We start from the raw sequence: 7,006 nt of genomic DNA, 5'->3' as shown, positions 1-7,006 counted from the left end.
TTAGTGTCTAATCCGGGATGATAGTCCCATGATCTTAAACCTGTACTTTCGGATGTGTCAAACTATCTTATATATGTCTTTCGGGATAGTGATCCCAAGATTTTCATTATATAGTTTTGGATGTTAAACTATACATTGTGTTATACAACCGATCTTATAATTAGGAAAATATGGGATTTTCCTGGGGTAGAATACAATACATAATCGAATTGATAACACATGATAACTAAACCAACTCCACATAAGAAAATATGGGATTTTCTTAGATAACAAACCTTTTCGGAAATTAAAGGAAACCGATACATTTACATAAAACAAAACTGCTTATGAACTCACCAGCTTTATGCTGATTTTCAAACCGCTTGTATTCTTAGGTCCAAGTTAGACAGGTACCCGATGATCTCTTTTGGTGAAGACGGAGTGCGTGGAAGACTCGTCTCAACTTTTGTTAATATGATGCATATGTATATCTTGTATAACTTTACTTTTGAAACAAATGTAAACTTTCATATATATGTAATGTGATGTTTGTTTACTGTGATTACTATGTACATTGGATTTGATACACAACGTGGTAGTCCATCCCGGAGACGTTTCCGCCTTTGGTTTCCGGGGTGTGACACCCAAGTATGCTAGATAGGATTATGAACCTTGCAAACCAAATTTTGCATGTATTTAGACAAAAATAGATCCAAGGTTATTAGGGTTGCATGTACACTTAGGAAGTGTTAGAATGCTCAAATCTCATCAGTGATATCAGAGCCTAGGCTTGTTTGTGAATACTTGATGCAAAATAATGTTAAAAATCGATTTTTTGCTCTCTGCTCAGGGGACTCGACGAGTCCATGTGGAGGACTCGACGAGTCCACGTGTAAATGCAACCAACTCAGTAAGTCTGTTCGTGTACTCGACGAGTTGGTCATGCAGAATGCAGAAATTTCATTTGTGCTGCTGGAAATGGACTAGAAAATTACCCTAAACTGTTTTGGTATTATAAAACTTGTTTTAGGTGGTGCAATGGTTGTTCTAATCCATTTACAATGGCTAATATCATTTTTTCATGATTATATGTGTTCATGTGTTCTTGAAATATTGATATGAATATTCATGTTCTTATGAGTTCTTGATAGATCATAGGAGTTACTTGTGTATTTGATTAATTCACTGATCTTTATGTGTTTTAATGGAGTCCATAACTTGTCCTCAAGTAATGGATAACCAAAAGTCTCTTTGTGTTAAAAGCCATTAAAAGAACACATAAATTATAAAATGAAAAGTCTTCATTTTAATGACTTATATGTTATGAATGTGAAAAGTTTTGTAAAGTTACAAAACTTGCCCTCAAGTTTTGGAACATGTAAAATCACTTAATAAACTTTAGTTCCAACCCTTAGAATTTTAAAAGTTAAAATTCAACCCTTATACTTTTCATTATAAGTTAATAATATATATATATATATATATATATATATATATATATATATATATATATATATATATAATATTAAGTCGTTTTACCGCTAGTACGCCTCATTCATGAAGCCGGTCTATAAGGGGGGTATAAGGTTGTTGCCTATAAAATGACAACTTAATGGGTGTCCACTCTCACCCACCGCTTCCTTGATCGGTGGAGGGTCTTTTAGCCGAACGGGTAGGACAAGGACTTATAAATTCTCATTAAAAGTAGGATGAATATTATAAAGTAACTAAATGTTTTTATTAAATTCCCAATATTAGTTACTTTAGGAAAAATGTTAATAAGGTGCTAATCCATGAAATTACACTTTACACTTTGTTTAAGTCATTGGTGGAGTGTGTGTGGTTAACCGGCACACTAACTTGGACTTAACAAGGTAGGTAAAGGGTGACTTAAGGTTTATCATAGTATCGGCGGAGCGTGTGTGGTTTGCCCACACATCGATTGAGTGATAAACTTTAAGGGTACCAAGGGATTTGCATGGTTACTTCACACCTCGTTTTGTGATCCTCGATATCCCAGTCACAAAACGTGCAGGGCACACTCGATATTGAAACATGCCTTTGAAAAGTTCATTGAATCTCAAAAGAATCTAGGAATTTCTAAGAACCAATTAAAAAAAACCTAATATTTACATTTCGGTTTTTATGGTGGAAATTGGTGAATTGTCATTCACCTACCTTTCAGATATGTTATAACTTGGATTACGACATACCTCTTCGAAGTTATAATATATTGTGATTGGATCCTAGCCTTAATATTACATTTGTGTGTTTTATTAAGGACTCTCTTAATATCTAAACCAATCTTGTTCTCTTCTTTCAGATGTCTTCAAACAATGCTGCTTCTGGCTCTAATCCTAATAGCTCCTTTACCCTTATGAACTTGTGTGGGGAAAGTCACTTTTGATGGATCCAACTTCAATGAATGGATCAGAAACATCAGGATGATTACCTGCTACGAGGACAAAGAATATGTCCTCGATAAGGAACTTAAGGAGATTGATGAGACCACTACAACTCCCCAGGAGATCGCTGACTTCCAGTCACATGAAAGGATGCTACCAAAGTGGCATGCATCATGTTGGCCACGATGACAGTAGAACTCCAAAAGTCCTATGAGGACTTCTACCCTTTTGAAATGCATCAAAATCTGATGGAAAAATACCATCAAAGTGCACGACAAGAGAGGTATGAAATCATCTGCTCCATGATAACAACCATGATGAAGGACGGAGAGTTCGTCACGAGCCACATGCTGAAAATGCAAAGATATGTGGATCGTTTGTTGAAGCTTAATGTGAACTTCCTTGAAGAGCTTGCAATAGATATTATTTTGCACTCATTACCCTCGTGCTATGATCAATTCCGCATGACATACCACATGAATAAGGAAGAGGTCACACTCAGCAAACTTCAGGGACTCCTCAAGACCGTAGAAACAGGTCTTAAAGGAAAGTCGGTTGTTAACACTCCTACTCCAAACTCCGCCCCTGTCTTGGCAATCGGGAAAGGTAGAGGGAAGAAGAGAAAGAGATCTTCGAAGGGTACCAAGGCTAGGACCCTTGATGGCTCTTCTTCAAGTGGAACCAAGAAAGGTTTCGTCACTCCTTCTTCTGACCCAAAAGAGGCTAAATGGTTCTATTCTCATGAAAAGTCACATTGGAAGCAGAACTACCCAAAGTACCAGCAAGATGTGAAGGATGGGAAAGTTAAACCTAACCATGCAGGTATTTACACTATCTTATCTAATAACTCACCCCATTCTAACTCTTGGGTCCTTGATACCGGTTGTGGTATTCATATCTGTTCTGATTTGCAGGGACTAAGAAGAAGTGAGAATGTGGAGCATGGAAGAATAAACTTAATCATGGGGAATAGGAAAGCTTTACCTGTCACCAAGATTGGAGTTTATACTTTATCGCTAAGTAGTGGGTTTAGTTTAGATTTGAATAAATGTTGTTATTCGCCAGAAATGGCAAGAAATATTATTTCCTTTCATACATTGTATAAACAAGGTTTCACCTTTTGATTTGATAATGAAGTTGGTTCGATTAATGCTTTCTTTAATAATGTTCTTTATTTTAAAGCATTACCTTGTGATGGTGTGTATGAAACTGTATATGTGGTTGATAACTTAGGAAATAAGGTATTGTGTATTAATTCTATTAATGATAATAACTTCGATAAATCATCTTTATGGCATTGTCATCTTGGACATATAAGCAAGAAACACATAGGCCAACTCCAAAAGGATGGAGTCTTGGAGTAATTTGACCTAAGATCAGATGATAGTTGCGAATCATGCTTACTTGGAAAAATGACAAAGTCACTCTTCACAGGTTCTTGTGATAGGGGTGAAGGTTTGTTGGATCTCGTACACACAGATGTGTGTGGAACCTTCAAACATGCCATAAGGGATGCTAATCGTTATTATTTGACTTTTACTGATGATTACAGTAGATATGGATATGTCTACTTAATCAAGCATAAGTCAGAGACTTTTGAAAGGTTTAAAGAGTTTAAACAGGAAGTCGAGAATCAATTGGGCAGGAACATTAAGATGCTTCAATCTGATTGAGGTGGTGAGTATCTTATTTCAAAGTTCCTCAACTATCTTAGGGAATGTGGGATTGTCTCACAATTGACACCTCCCAGGACACCACAGTTGAATGGTATAGCTGAGAGGTGTAATCGAACCTTGATGGATATGGTTCGTTCCATGATGAGTCGAGCTTCGCTACCAATCTCATTTTGGGGGTATGCCTTAGAGACTGCTGCTCATATCCTTAATCTGGTCCCTACAAAGAAAGTTGCCAAAACTCCTCATGAGATGTGGATAGGTAAAGTACCCAAACTAGACCACATCAAGATTTGGGGTTGCGAGGCTTTCGTGAGATGCGAGACTCATTATAAGCTCGAACCTCGAAGTGAGAGGTGTATTTTCATCGGCTACCCACAACAATCCTTTGGTTACCTCTTCTACAGATCTAGTGAAAATGTGGTCTTTGTAGCTAGGAGGGCTATCTTTTGAGAGAGAGAGAGAGAGAGAGAGAGAGAGAGAGAGTTCATAAGCTAAGGAAACAGCGGGAGGTAAGTTGACCTTGAAGAAATTCAAAAGTCAAGTGGTGAAGGAACTTCGAACCCTATGTAGAGTCTAGTTTTTGTAAAAGTCGAAGTGTCTGTTTTGAGTTTTGCATGTTAGTTATTTTACTAAGTCTTCATTTGTGCGAAGCTTATTGTTTAGGACTTAGTATATTTTTTGTACACTCATGTTTCCTATAAATAGGGACCGAGGTTAGAAGTAGAGATAAGTTTTTCTCTACTTAGTTTGCAATCAGTTTCTTCAACAATATAAGATCTAATTAATATTTACTCCTTGTGTTCTTACTTTTCATTCATATAATCATTATTGCTTTCTAAATCTCGATTACAATTATCTTCAATTGGTATCAGAGCAAGATTCAAACTGCATTGATATGATTTTCGTTTTAGAATCATTTGCTTTTTGAGTAGTGTTTTTATTCAAAAATTTTCCGCGCATTTTGGTTCTGAAAAGCACTCTTGATCTTCAGATTTGAATCAATTCTGCATTTGAATTGTTTAGTCGAGTGATGGATTAGCAATTAGTGATCAATTCATTTGATCAATTCACAAAATCATCAAGTTTTTCAAGTTTTTCTGAAAAATTCTCGTGTTCATCAATGGCGAACTTCAACATGAATACCATGACTTCTTTCTCTCACTTGCTTGGTTCTTCAACCAAAATTCCAATGTTAATCCCTAAGTACTATGATCAGTGGGCTGATAGGATGGAGGATTACTTAAATGGAATTGATGAAGAACTCTGGAATTGTATCAGTGGAAAAGTTCTACCTCCTGAAGATGTATGAAGGAGCTAAGAGGTTCTCTGTCTCCTGTGGTTTACAATTACATTCGTAGTTGTAAAACAGCCAAGGATATTTGGATCACACTGAAAGAGAAGTATCAAGGAAGTGAGAAGACAAAGATCAATTCCGTTAAGCAATGTCTTGTTGAACTTAAGGAATTCAGACAAAAGGATGCTGAAACAATTAAAAACTACTATGATCGTCTGAATGAGCTTGTTTATCGTTGCAGCAGGTATGGAATCTCAAGATCTCTCATGGAATTCAATCTGACATTCATCATGGGTCTTCGCAAAGAATGGCGTAGTGTGAGTATGATGATAAATAACCAACAAAGTTTTGATACAACCACCTTGAATGATCTCTACAACCAGTTGAAAACACATGAAAGTGAAGTTACAGAAATGTTTGAAGAATCGAAACAAAGTCTAGGAGGACCATTGGCTTTAGTTTCAAAGGTTACTGAAATTGATGCTGGTGATAAAGAAGAATCAGACAATGAAGGTTTCTTAATGAATTCTGATGATGAAGCAGTTGCATTTTATTCAAATAACAGAGTTAATAAATTTTCCAAAAAGCCTTTTAATCCAAAAGGGAAGCAAACTGAAGTGAAGAGTGGTTTCATAAAAGCTGCAGGTGAGGAAAAGAAGAAATTTGTGAAGGATGAAGAAAAACAGAAAGATGCGAAAGCTGAGAAGAAACTAAAAGGAGATTCAGGAATTAGTTGTCACTACTGCAATGGTGCGAATCACTTCGCAACTGATTGCATGTTGCGAAAGAAAGAGGAGAAGAAGAGCAAAATTAAAGATGAAGCCTATGATGGGTTTTGAGCATTCTAACACTTCCTAAGTGTACATGCAACCCTAATAACCTTGGATCTATGTTTGTCTAATTGTCATGCAAAGTTGAATTCCAAGGTTATATTCCTATCTAGCATACATGGGGAACAATTTTAACATAAAGTAAAGATAGAATAACTTACCTTGTTGTTGTTTGTGTTCCTTGAAACCTTGTGAGCCTAGCACCCCAAGTGTGATGCCTCAAATGCTTCACACAACACCAAATGCTCTTGGAAGAACTTATGAGAGAACACACACTCTTCAAAATCGGCCAAGCCCTCTTATTTCTTAGTGTAGCCGATTTTGGGTGGAGAACATGTTACTTATATAGTGTTGACACATCTAGGGTTAAACCCTAATGTGTCATGACTCTTCATTTCCATGACCCATGGGTTTGTAACTCCCATGGAGCATCCATGGAGCATCCTATGGGTGGAACCCAACTTGATAATCCATGGAGCCTTTTAGCCCACTATACAAGATATGGATGATTTACATAATCAACCCATATATTTAATTAGTTATCTTTTGATCACTTAATTAATTCTAAATTAATTCTTGATCAAACTAATCAAATAATATTGTTAATATATTAGAACTTATAATATATTAATAATCTCCAAGTGTTATTTCTCTCATTTAGTCTATCCAATTGCATGGTGCCATGCAACCCAAATGGACCATGCCGGGTCGGGTCAAGTACATACCAGAAATAGTTATGGACTTAGACACCTTATCCAACAGTCTCCCACTTGGATAAGTCTAATAACTATTACTGCAAGTATGACTTCAGGAACCGATCGG

This window comes from Lactuca saligna, chromosome 2 (assembly GCF_052625555.1).
Source record: "Lactuca saligna cultivar CGN05327 chromosome 2, ASM5262555v1, whole genome shotgun sequence".
NCBI lineage: Eukaryota > Viridiplantae > Streptophyta > Magnoliopsida > Asterales > Asteraceae > Lactuca > Lactuca saligna.
Note: the sequence above shows the minus strand (reverse complement) of the source record.